Genomic DNA, 12,612 nt, shown 5'->3' with positions numbered 1-12,612 from the left:
TAGTTACTGACATTAGTATACGTGAAAAGAAAATGTTTGCATGTTTTATGATACAGTCTCCACAATAAAGAAGTCTGTGAGAATATAATACATGAGGAAAAAATTAAAGTTGGATCATGCACTCTAATTTTATTTTTTATTTTTTTATGCAGTATAATTTTAAAACATCCCTTGTATTCTTTAACAAAGAAAGGGTCTCTAAATACTTATTCACATTCTTATTTAGTGTATTTATGCCATCTTCTGGTGATGATCAGTTAAGTTGGAAATATTCAAATTAATAGGTCCTGATAGCATCAAATACTTTGGTATTTTCACACCAAGGAGAAGCTGAAGAAAAGTCAAATTTGGGCAAGACTGAACAAAAGAGCCTCATTTTTTTTTAAAGATTTTATTTATTTATTTGACAGAGAGAAATCACAAGTAGGCAGAGAGGCAGGTAGAGAGAGAGGAGGAAGCAGGCTCCCCGCTGAGCAGAAAGCCCGATGTGGGGCTCGAACCCAGGACCTGGGATCATGACCTGAGCCGAAGGCAGCGGCTTAACCCATTGAGCCACCCAGGTGCCCCAAGAGCCTCATTTTGACCTGTGCTTTGTTGAGTTTAGATCTTCAAGAATATAGAATTTTGTATGTATGGCCTCTTTTTCATGACAGATATTTTCTGACACAAATAAAGACTTCATGGAAATATACTATGAGTTTCATAGAAAGGCTTCTCTGTAGAAGTCCTCAAATTGAAAACAGCCAAATTGCACCTTATGAATCAGATGATCTAGCTTCATATTTTCCTCTGTGTTTATTTCCCTTTTTGATATTCTCTAACTCAGGTCCTTTAAAACCCCTTTCAATGAAAAAATCAAGGGGTTCCAAAGACCCTCTTTGAGAAGGTAAGCTTTAAGATTCCTGAATTCTGCTTCATCTGGAACAGCTCCATGTTAATTGAATTTTTTGAAAATGTCAAACTGAAACCACTACTTTAACCTTTAATAAAGTCAATAGTGCTGTGAGATGTTTAGAGATTTTTGTAGCTATTCAGAAGTTTCTCTACTTGTCTCTCTTCCAACCTCCATTTCAACTCCCAACCAAGATGGTGGTCTGTATAGTAATAAGCAAGAAACAGAGAGAATGAATTTCAGGAAATATTTTGGGGTTTTGAGGTACAATCATAATTGCCCTCTGGGAAATTCTCATTCCATTACTATTGGGTGTTTTATTTTAATAGGAAGGTCATAGTTTTCTTCCCTAATTGTTCGAAGAGTTGCAGACATGGCTGGCAAAATAAGAAGTATGGAGAAGTGAAGTGAAGTTTACAGGACATTCATTCTGGATTAATATAACTGTAAATTAATTCCTCAAGGTAGGTATCTATGATTTGGAAAAGCTGTCATTTAACACAGCTTCAGATAGGCACAGAACCAACTGATAGGTGAAATATGTATGAAACCTTAAAGTATCTATAAGCACAAGTTCTGTTTGATTATTATATGGTATAATGAATCCCTCAGTTCTTGGTTTAACATTATTTAACTAATTTGTCATATTTTTATAAAAACACATATATTTGCTGATATGATTTTATTCAGTAAAAACATCCAAAATAACACATTTTTTAAAAGATTTTATTTATTTATTTGACAGAGAGATCACAAGTAGGCAGAGAGACAGGCAGAGAGAGAGGAGGAAGCAGGCTCCCGGCCGAGCAGAGAGCCCGATGCGGGGCTCGATCCCAGGACTCTGAGATCATGACCTGAGCCGAAGGCAGCGGCTTAACCCACTGAGCCACCCAGGCGCCCCCAAAATAACACATTTTTATTATGAGAAATTTAACCATTGTTATTGAGTGCTTACTAATTTCTAGGAAGTACACTAGGTACTTTACATACATTATTGCATTTACTTCCTTTATTTAAGATTTATTTATTTATTTATTTATCTATTTATTTATTTGACAGAGAGAGAGAGCACAAGCTGAGGGAGCAGCAGGCAGGGGGAGAGGGAGAAGTAGTCTCCCTGCTGAGCAGGGAGCCCAATGACGATGCAGCATGGGGCCTGGGATCACGACCTGAACTGAAGGCAGGAGCTTAATGGACTGAGTCACCCAGGTGTCCCTATTGCATTTCTTTTTTTTTTTTTTTAAGATTTATTTATTTATTTGACAGACAGAGACCAGAAGTGGGCAGAGAGGCAGGCAGGGAGAGAGAGAGGGGGAAGCAGGCTCCTGCGAGCAGAGAGCCTGATGCGGGGCTCGATCCCAGGGCCCTGAGATCACGACCTGAGCCGAAGGCAGAGGCTTTAACCCACTGAGCCACGCAGGCGCCCCTGCATTTAATTCTTTTCTTTTTTCTTTTTTTTTTTTTAAGATTTTATTTATTTATTTGTCAGAGAGAGCGAGCACAGGCAGACAGAATGGCAGGCAGAGGCAGAGGCAGAGGGAGAAGCAGGTTCCCCGACGAGCAAGGAGCCCGATGCGGGACTCGATCCCAGAACGCTGGGATCATGACCTGAGCCGAAGGCAGCTGCTTAACCAACTGAGCCACCCAGGCGTCCCCCTGCATTTAATTCTTAAAGCAATCCTGTTACCTATTATTTTACTCACTGTAGGCAGGGGTTATATAGATTTGTCAGATTAAGGATCTATCAGTTCTATAGATATGACCATTGATTTTTTTTATGACAACCAAAGTAATTTAACAACACATATTTGATCATTATCATGCAATTTGCAATATCCTGGCCTATTAGTAGATTCTTTTTTTCTCAGTAGGCATAATGGGATATTTTCATATTGTATTGTAAATAAATCTTCCATAAAATATGAATGCTCTATATTAGAAATAAAGAACAAAAACATAAAATGAACATAGTAAAACACCAAAGTAATCCCATTTTAATTGATGAGACTAATATTTTATAATGTCATTGCTCATACCAATCACTGTTCTCATTTTACATTTGGATATATATGTTCTAAATATTAATGCACAGATAAATATATATTGATAGCTACATAGAATATGTATAGATTTTAACTAGGATCACATTAGTTTTATCACATGATATGCTTTTAAAAACTTAAGGTTAACTTTTCTTATATACTGAGAAATTACTTGAAGCCATAATTTCTAATGGTTGTATTCCATCATATTAATTAAATTATCAGTTTCTGAATATTTATTTTCTGATACAGTACTTGATTTCTGCAACCTTAATTTGCAACCTAAATCCTGTGCTCATAATCTAAAATTTTATATCTGTACAGTGCTGTATATAATGCTCTACATGTGTATGTTTTATTATGTTAAAAATTGTGATTGAATCATATCTATATAATCTAGGGTAGTATAATTTTATCTGAAATGGAAATATGATAAAGAGTTTATATCATATGTCTTGATGACTAATCTTAATGGCAAAGTGGTCATGGCTTTCAGGTGAAGAATTGTCCTTAAGACTTCAGTTTAACAAGTTAGAGAAGAAGAGAAAAGGTGAAAACAAATTATCAGCTATCATAAACCAACTCAGACACTCTGTAATTCCTCCTTAGTTCTTTGATCCATAGCTAAACATACTTCTGCTGATCCAGAATACTTTCTGAATGATGACAAACATATTCAGGTACTAGTTAAGTCTACTTTTATAATGAAGTTTCTTTTTTTTTTAAGATTTTATTTATCCATTTGACAGAGAGATCACAAGTAGTCAGAGAGGCAGGCAGAGAGGGAGGAAGAGAGGGAGGAAGAAGCAGGCTCCCTGCCGAGCAGAGAGCCCGACTCGGGGCTCGATCCCAGGACCCTGGGATCATGACCTGAGCCGAAGGCAGAGGCTTAACCCACTGAGCCACCCAGGCGCCCCAGTCCTTTAGTATTTTTGAGCTTTTTTTTTTTTTTTTTTTTTGCAGAGTAAATATGTGGGGGACAGAATAACCAGAACTGAGTATGAGCCATCTGTTATACACTAATAATTTTAAGGTATTCAGTGATGCCTTATTTAATGGATTTTAAGTTTGCTTTTTTGTTTTAGGAAGAAGCTTCGTTACTGACAGAGATTTAGTGTCACGAGAAAAGAATGGAAAAGGTGATATTCTGCTTGGGAATGCCTTCACATACACCTGATTGTGTGATACTCTATTGCACACCCACTAAAGCCAACTTTACAGAGAACTTTTAATACCAGATGAGGAAGTTAAAACTAATCTAAGCCCCACTGCCAATGTTATGTTGATTCCAGATCCTCCTTTTTTGGTTCTGTCAAATGCACTGCCTTGTGTGGGACACTCAAAGCCTAGATATGCTGTACTGTATATGCTAGTAGTAGCCAAACCAATAGATAGAAATTACTTAACTTTCAGAAGCTTCCATGAGCAGTAGTTAAAATCCTGAGATTGAGTAATATTTCTACAGGCATTGTAACAGTATTGATAATGACCAAAATAAAAATCAGGGTAATATGGCTTCAAGTAGAGGGAAATAAAATTGAGTGACTTAGATGAGGCTAAGTTATGAAAAGCCTCAAAAATTGGATGGAGGGGCGCCTGGGTGGTTCAGTTGGTTAAGCAGCTTACTTGTGATTTTCGATCAGGTCATGATTGTGAGATTGAGCCCCAATTTGGGCTCCATGGACAATTTAAGTTCTCTCTCTTCCCCTTCCTCTGCCCTTCCATCCCTTCACCCCCACAAAAAAAAAAAATTGGATGGAAAAGTCTAGAAGTGATGCAGCAAACAAAAGGAAGACCTTTAATTTGGCAGAATGAAAATATTTTGGGAAAGATTAATCAGGGATAATAATTTTATCTTTTAGTTGCTAGAAACTAAATAAAATATTGAATTACATGGATTAAGAACATCCTATATTACCAAGTAAGTTCACTTAATAGAGCATAGAAGCAACCTATATAGTGTGTTCAATCATCAGTCATCAATAGGATGAGTTAAATCAGTCTTCAATCAAGTAACAGCTTTAAGCCCAAGAAAATAAGAATATCACAAAGTAACAAATCATTCAAAAGGGGCAGATCAGGAAAAACATGAATTAATAGAATATAAACTGTCCTAAAAATTAGGAGTCTTACCTAGTTTGTACCACCATCTGAAATGGCTTTCTTAATTCATTGGGCCTTATGGACCTACCGTGGAAAATGAGGGAGTTGAAAATCATTATCTTGAAAGTTTCACCTTGCAATATTAATGTATTTCCCAATTCTAAGATGCACATTTTCCACATTTTAACTTCTCTGAAATCAGGACATGTCTGTATCTTCCAGTTGACATTGTCCAGGTACCAAGTATGTTGTATTTGTTGTTGCCTGCTCATATGCACTTAGTCATCGCTTTTAATACCATTTTAGCTGAGTTATGTTACTAAACATGTTGAGTTCATTGCTTTACACTTTTATCAGTAATTATAATATCATGCGTTTTGGAATATAGAATTATTTGGCCATGAAAATACAGCACTAGGGTGCAAATTTAATGCTATCAAAGCAAATATTTATCATTGGGGGAGTGAACACAATTTCATGGTTTTGTGCAAAGAAATATAAAAATGCTTTATGAGACGGAAGAGAGAGTCCCATCATGAGTAGACGTTGCTGTTGTAGGTTTTGTTACATTCTTTTGGAATTACCTCATACTCCAAGAGATGTCATTTTAGGCAAGAGAAATTTCCAAATCTCTTGGAAATAGAAAACTTCAAAGCAAAAAAAAAAAAGCTTGTATGACCAGATCATGCTAAAGCAATTTACAAATTGCTTTAAATTAAAGCAATATATATTAATTTAGATTGTGATCTATTTCTTCTTCATTTGTTTTAGTGAGCCTTACAATTGATGCTGTTTTAGATCTGAAGAAACTCTATATGTGATTCTAAGCAGCCAAAACGGATTTTTCAAATTTCAGGCATTATCTCACATACTTTACTTATCATGTACGATTCCAGATCTCTTATGTAGTTGACTCTTAAGTTATGCAGAGTCTTAAAAAATTGCTTTAAATGCACACCAGATTGGAAAAACAATTCTGTTTTTTAATGGGAGGAATATAAGTTTTAGTTTCTACTTTACAATGTCTGCATAAAACTAGATATAGAATCAACATTATATCCAATTTTGTACTTAATATCACACGGAACTTGTGAGCAAACTATAAACAAATGGACTGAACCACTAAGGATCATTCATTGAGCTGCACTGACAGCTGGGAATCATTAGAAAGAGATTTTCTGCCATTAATTCAGTTGTAATTATCACACGCAAAAAGTTATGATCGGAGGCTAAATGTCATCCCTGCATCAAAAATCTTGATAATTTTTATAACTTTCAATCAGTTTTCAGATTCCAAATGGAAAATCCCAGATTACCCTCCAATTATGAAGTGCCGTCAGATTCTCTAATGCCAGAGTAAAGTAGGCACAGTCCTTACCTACATATTACATAGAAGGCTAAAACTGTGAAAAACTGCTTTCCAACGTATGTGTGTTTTAAATAGCCAACTCTGCAACATTTTCCCAAGAGTTGCTTTTCTGGGCTTTGTGCGTCAGTTATTTTTCTTCATGGATGCAGCAGTGTTTTGCAATTATTGGCCATCTTTTACTCCTGATTTCCCTTGTAGAAGATTGATTAGCACAATCAGTCACTGGAAAGCAATTTTCATCACCAAAGGCAGCTTCTTTTCTCTCTTGATTAGCAGCCCTGCTGCAAGTTATTCAGCAGAAATAGATAATCCGCAAGAACACTGCCAGACGAACATTCTGATAAGAAAAAGAGGGTTGAACCTGAGTATTGCTGACAGTATCCCCGGTAGACAATTGATCAATGAAGCCTTGCTGCCTCTTGGTTTTGTGATACTACTCTTTTATTTAGACAACAGGGCCTTCAGTACTGGTTTTTGTTTTTCTCGCTTCCGTATGACTCTGTGCATCTTTGAGAACACACATTTGCCTGTGATCTGTGTGAAGTGAGGGAGGATGCCTACCACATATCACTATCACAAACCGATGATTCCTTATTTCCATATGTATTCTGTCAGCCACACTAAAAGCAGTGAGTGTCTGTCTGAAGGAATAAGTCAAATAAAATTCAAGTGAACCAGGTAACTGTTTATTCCTTTAAATTATGTACTCTTACATAATAAATATTAGCTCTCCAATTTCCATTTAAAATCACTTTAGGGAGGAAATATTTGTGTTGTCAGAGGGATGAAAGGGGAAGTTCAACAGTTCTTCCCTCTGCTGGATTTACTTTCTCTGCTCAGAAAGAATAATGCACGTGGAAGCAGCAGAATAGAGGGAGAAGTTAATAGATTTTGGAACTGTACACATTAGTAGTAGGTCTATGTAGGTCTACTACTAGCAGGGCTACGTAATAGCTGTGTGGCTTTGGGCAAGTGAATTAACATTTCTGAATCTCCATTCTTTCATCTGTAAAATAAGCACAATCTTGTCAGCATTAGAGGTGATGTATACAAGAAGCCCAACTCAGAGTAGGTTCTCAGTAAATGAGAGCTTTTTATTACCTGCATCTATATCTACCTACCTACCTATTTATTTATTTAGGCATCTAGATAGGTAGATAGATAAAATAGCAAAGAAGACTAAGTTGAAGCTCTACTTTCCTGTCCCTACCCGGAAGTGAAAGAGATAGAGAATCCTCATCTAAACATTTAACTTCAACATAGTTTTAGCTCACACAGTGCTGAAATACTAAGTTGCCCAAGCAGTGCTGCATCAGATGATAAAACAGTCTGGCCATCCAAATCCAAACGGAGAGCCATTTCATTTTTTAGACTTTAGTCTCTAAAGAAATGGCTATGTATGTTTACATAGACTCTTTCCATAAAAGGTCTTAGATATAATTTGTATGATATGTCCCCAATCATAACATCTTATAGATTTATGAAAATAAATGCCATCCCCTTTTGTTCTTGGATCTATTCTTCATAAACTAGAGTCATCTCCTTAAAATGTCAAGTGGATCATGCTAAACTCCTCCCCAGAACTTTTCAAGGATTTTCCATTATACCTAAAATACTATTTTGAATCCTTTGGGAGCTGACCTTTGCCTTCCTCTACATGCTCTTTGCGCTCCATTGCCGTGCCAATGCCCTGTCTGTGCTACTCCCTCTGGGCCTCCTTTCATTCCCTCCAACACTCAAAGGTCTTACCTTAAGGACTTTGTTCATCTTTCTCCTTGCCCTTTCGATACTTGGCTTCTTCTCATCCTTGAGGACATGCTGTACATTATTACTTTTCAGAGAGGCCTTCCTTGAGTCTTCAGTTGAAATTAGGTTCCTTGTATACTTTAGCAATATGAATTTACACTTTATACAGCACTCCTCATGGCTCTTCTCTGTGCCTACTTATGTGATAGTGTGTTTCCTCCAGACAAGTCAATATGTCTGTGCATGGGCTTTATCTGTTTCACTCAACACTGTATCCTTAGAACCGAGCGCAGTGCCAGCATTTCTCAAAACAGATGAATTAATGCTGTCTCAACTCTCCTTTAAATGGACAGGATAAATTCAGTCAATGGATCTGTTAAAAATAAATATATATTTCTCCCCTTCTGAGGATCTCCTGTCCATATGGCTTTGTTTTGCTATTTTTCTTATTCAGGTGGTTATAAATGGTTGCTATAGATACTGATATTAATCTCTGAAATGTTTTCTATAATGGAGTAAGAAAATAGTGTCATTAGGGGAATATGGTTTAATTGATGAGTAGAGGAATTCAGGGAATGTCAAGAGGACAGAGTGCTATTTGGGGCCATGGAATATGGGAGAAATCTCCTATACCAAAGTGATCAATGGATTTGAAGGATAAGCATATCCAACATGCAATTTAAATTTACTTGATATACCATGTTTACACATTATTCAATTGAATGCTGTTTAGAATCATATTCTATTCACTTTTGGCTTGGGGCCTCATGGAGTGGAGTATATGTCTCATATTAAGTTTTCCCTTAGGATGGAGGAAAAGGAACACTCCTGAGACACAGAGTAGAGGATAAGAATTAACTTAAGGCAGACAGCCGGAGCTGGAGCTCTCCCTCTTCTCTAACACCCCTACCAGGAATTTACAAAACTCCTTGATGGGACATTGGACTATCTACAAGGATTTGAGACCAATATTATCTAGATTTTTTTAAAGGCCCTAGACTGTGTTTCTAACAAAGAGCTTAGGGTTGTTAAGCTTAAGGACATCATATAGTTGACCCAGGGCTACAAGTATAACTTATTAAAAACAAGCTTCAGATATTGATGTTAGAAATGTTGTCTAGGAATTATTTAATAATTCTGTTAACGCTCTGTCATCTCTGCCATAAAATAGACCATAAGCCCATTGAAACCACATGAAAAAAAAAAAAAAAACTATTTGGTTCCTAATGCTTTACAGTTTTCTAGGATCTATATCTGTTATAACGTTTTATAACTGTAACTTAAAAAGTATTATATGTATGTAATGAGCTAGACAATAAAATGTTTTTTAATTGCACACATATACATACATACACACTCAATAGATGGAGATAGAGATATACACATATCTATGCATGCATATATACAGTATATATTACCTATATCAAAATATATCTAGTAGAAGTATTATAAATGATTTCCCAAGATAACTCCTAAATGTATAGATAATAAAGCCTATCATTAAATTTATCTAACCATTTATAATAAAATCTAAATCTCTAGCTCTCTAATGTTCTAAATTAACAGCTCCAAGCTGTCATTTTTATGTTCTTAACATTAAAAATTTATACTTTTGTCACAGAAAATTAGAAATACTGAGCATAGTTAAATATATTCACAATCCCAGTTTCTTTAATCCTGAACATTTAGCATATTCATCCCTGAATTTTTCTCCGTAAGCTTGGTATTGGTTGTTGCTCCTGTTTCTTCCTCCCTTTCTCCCCTCTCCCTCCTTCCTGCTGTCTCTTTCTTTTTTTCTTTCTTTCTTCCCTTCATTCTCTAAGTTTGTGTTTTTAATTCTGTTTACAATATAGCTCTTAAAAAATTAAAAGGAGTCTAGATATTTCAAGGCAAAACAAACTCAAAGTCCACTCATGAGATATTACATATATCATGTGAAAGCAACAGTCTGATCTCTAGGTTATGAAAACTAGAATCAAAAAGTCACTACAAAGAAAATGTCCAACTTTCCTGCTTGGCAAAGTTTGGGTGCAATTCTGCAAAATGTTTAATAAGCTGAATTTCCCCCATTGTGTGTGTCACAAAAAGACAAAACTGAAATCCATGCTGGACAGTTTCAATCTAAATCCATAGCTACACAAAACACCAGATACTACATTATACCTGTTAGTGTAACAATATTTTCTTAGAGAGTGGGAGGGAAGGCAAAGTGACTACAGAGAATGAAAATGTGGGGAGAAGAAATAGTGTCTACTAGATAGCATAAACTAATGGTGAAAAGAAAGCCTCAGTATATCTCCTAAGGGTGTTAAGACTATACTCCAACGTTGGAACATTAATTTAGACAGATAGAGGAAGGGGCACCTGGGTGGCTCAGTTGGTTAAGTGTCTGCCTTCAACTTAAGTCATGATCTCAGGTCATGGTCTCAGGGTCCTGGGATTGAGCCCCACATCGGGCTCCTGCTTGGCAGGGAATGTGCTTCTCCCTCTCCCTCTGCCCCTCCCCCTGCTTGTGCTATCTATCTCTCTGCCTCAAATAAATAAATAAAATCTTTTAAAAAATTTTAAAAAGATGGGGCGCCTGGGTGGCTCAGTGGGTTAAGCCTCTGCCTTCAGCTCAGGTCATGAGTTCAGGGTCCTGGGATCGAACCCTGCATCGGGCTCTCTGCTCAGCAGGGAGCCTGCTTCCCGCCCCACCCCCACCCCCACCTGCCTTTCTACCTACTTGTGATCTCTGTCTATCAAATAAATAAAATCTTTAAAAAAATTTTAAAAAGAGGAAGAGTTTGAGTCATTGCAATTAAGCATGAAAAGTGCAAATATGTTAGAATAAGCCCAATGGAGGATTCATAAAACATGTTTGGAAAAATCTGTTTTATTTGTCCAGATGAAGAAAGAGTAAGTTTATCAATATCTGACATGCTTCATGTACTGTTGTTAGCAAATTAATAATAGCACTCCTACCTCTGCACTTACTAATTAGGACTTCTGAACAAATGTGGATTATCCCAGGAAGTGAGGTCACCAAGTAAATCTAAACCATTTCTTTCAGTCATGTTAACCTTATCCACTCTATTCTACTTTATTTTTATTCTCCATTTTTTAGCACTTGAAGACAAGAGATTGAGTTGGCAGATACTGTTTATGGATCCCTGAAGTTGACAGGTAAATCTCAGTTTTATTGAAACTTTGATAGTAAGAATGGGATTTACAGACTGAGCAAGTATATTGGAAAGGTCCATACTAGGTGCTTTGTGAGGGGCCAACAGAGAAGCCCCTTAGTTTCTAGTTGAGTTGTAATTTTCCTCATATAAAGTTGTTCATTTATTTCTGTTTTCTCATGTTCATTCAAAACAAGACTGTTAGCTTCTTTACTTGTTTTATTCCCTTCTGTTTGGTTTTCTTGAGACACTCTATTTTATTTGGTGAGGATGTCCTCTTCATTCCTACTACAGGAATAGGTTATTTTGCTGCTATATTCCTGAAGGTCTAGGTGGTTGGTTTACAAGGCATGTTGAAGACTGGACTCTAGGAACAGTAGGCTTTGGTCATGGAGAAATGGTTGGTTGTGTGGCACTTTGAGACATGTTTATACTCGACGTACACCCTGAAATTTCACTCACATTTACTTGTGGTACAGAAACTTCACTAGCCTGAGTGTTGGTCACAGATGTTGCTGTTACAATTGGAGCAGAACTGTTACTGTCCCAGGAGCTGTCAGGACAAGTCAGTGGACCTGTCTTCAGAGCACTAGAAGGTTAATGCATAGGCATGAAGTTATCACTATCCACTGAGAAGTAGAGACTATGGTCACTCAGACATATCAATCTTACATCTTCTGTTGAATGATTTTACCTTTTCTGAGGCACATGATTAGATAGTCATTGAAGTTGATTTGTTTCTACATGTGCTAAAGCAACTTTCGCATAAACTTCAAATAGTTTGCTACTTATGGCATGCCTATAAACTGTATCTGTGAACAACTGAATATCATAGGGTAAAGTAACATTGAGATTATCAGAGTTTTTTATTTTTTAGACACTAAGTCAATCACCTCTATAGTATGAAATTTTTTCATATTCTTTCTCATCCTCCTTTTCAATCTTACTGTGGGCCAGTTTTCTCCCTTCCCCTGGATGAAATTTCTGACATGACTTCTAGTTTTTCCAGTCCCTCCTAAACAATAATAAAAAAATTAATCTCGTTAAAGCACTGACAAGTTCAATATCATCTTATAATGACTCAACTCCAGTCTAGTGGTATAGTAGTGGTATTTCAATTGCCAAACTTATTCAGAGTTCAAGTTTTCTCCCTCCTGAGCACAGAGCTTCTTGAGTATTGGAAGCCCATAACAAGAAAGGACAGAAATAATAGTGTCTTATCTTCACTGTTTGTTGATTACTATATGGCTGACCCCAGGGCAATGGTGAAAAGGACATGAGCTTAAGTGGCTAGACCAG

General features: G+C 36.6%; 1 pseudogene; it reads right to left on the bottom strand.

The window, feature by feature from the left end:
* Nucleotides 1-11,360: 11,360 nt before the first annotated feature.
* Nucleotides 11,361-12,242, bottom strand: LOC125091521 (poly(A) polymerase alpha-like; annotated as a pseudogene).
* Between the last annotated feature and the right edge of the window lie 370 nt (nt 12,243-12,612).

Source organism: Lutra lutra, chromosome X, assembly GCF_902655055.1.
Source record: "Lutra lutra chromosome X, mLutLut1.2, whole genome shotgun sequence".
NCBI classification, from domain to species: Eukaryota; Metazoa; Chordata; class Mammalia; order Carnivora; family Mustelidae; genus Lutra; species Lutra lutra.
This window is presented reverse-complemented; position numbering and strand designations above follow the sequence as displayed.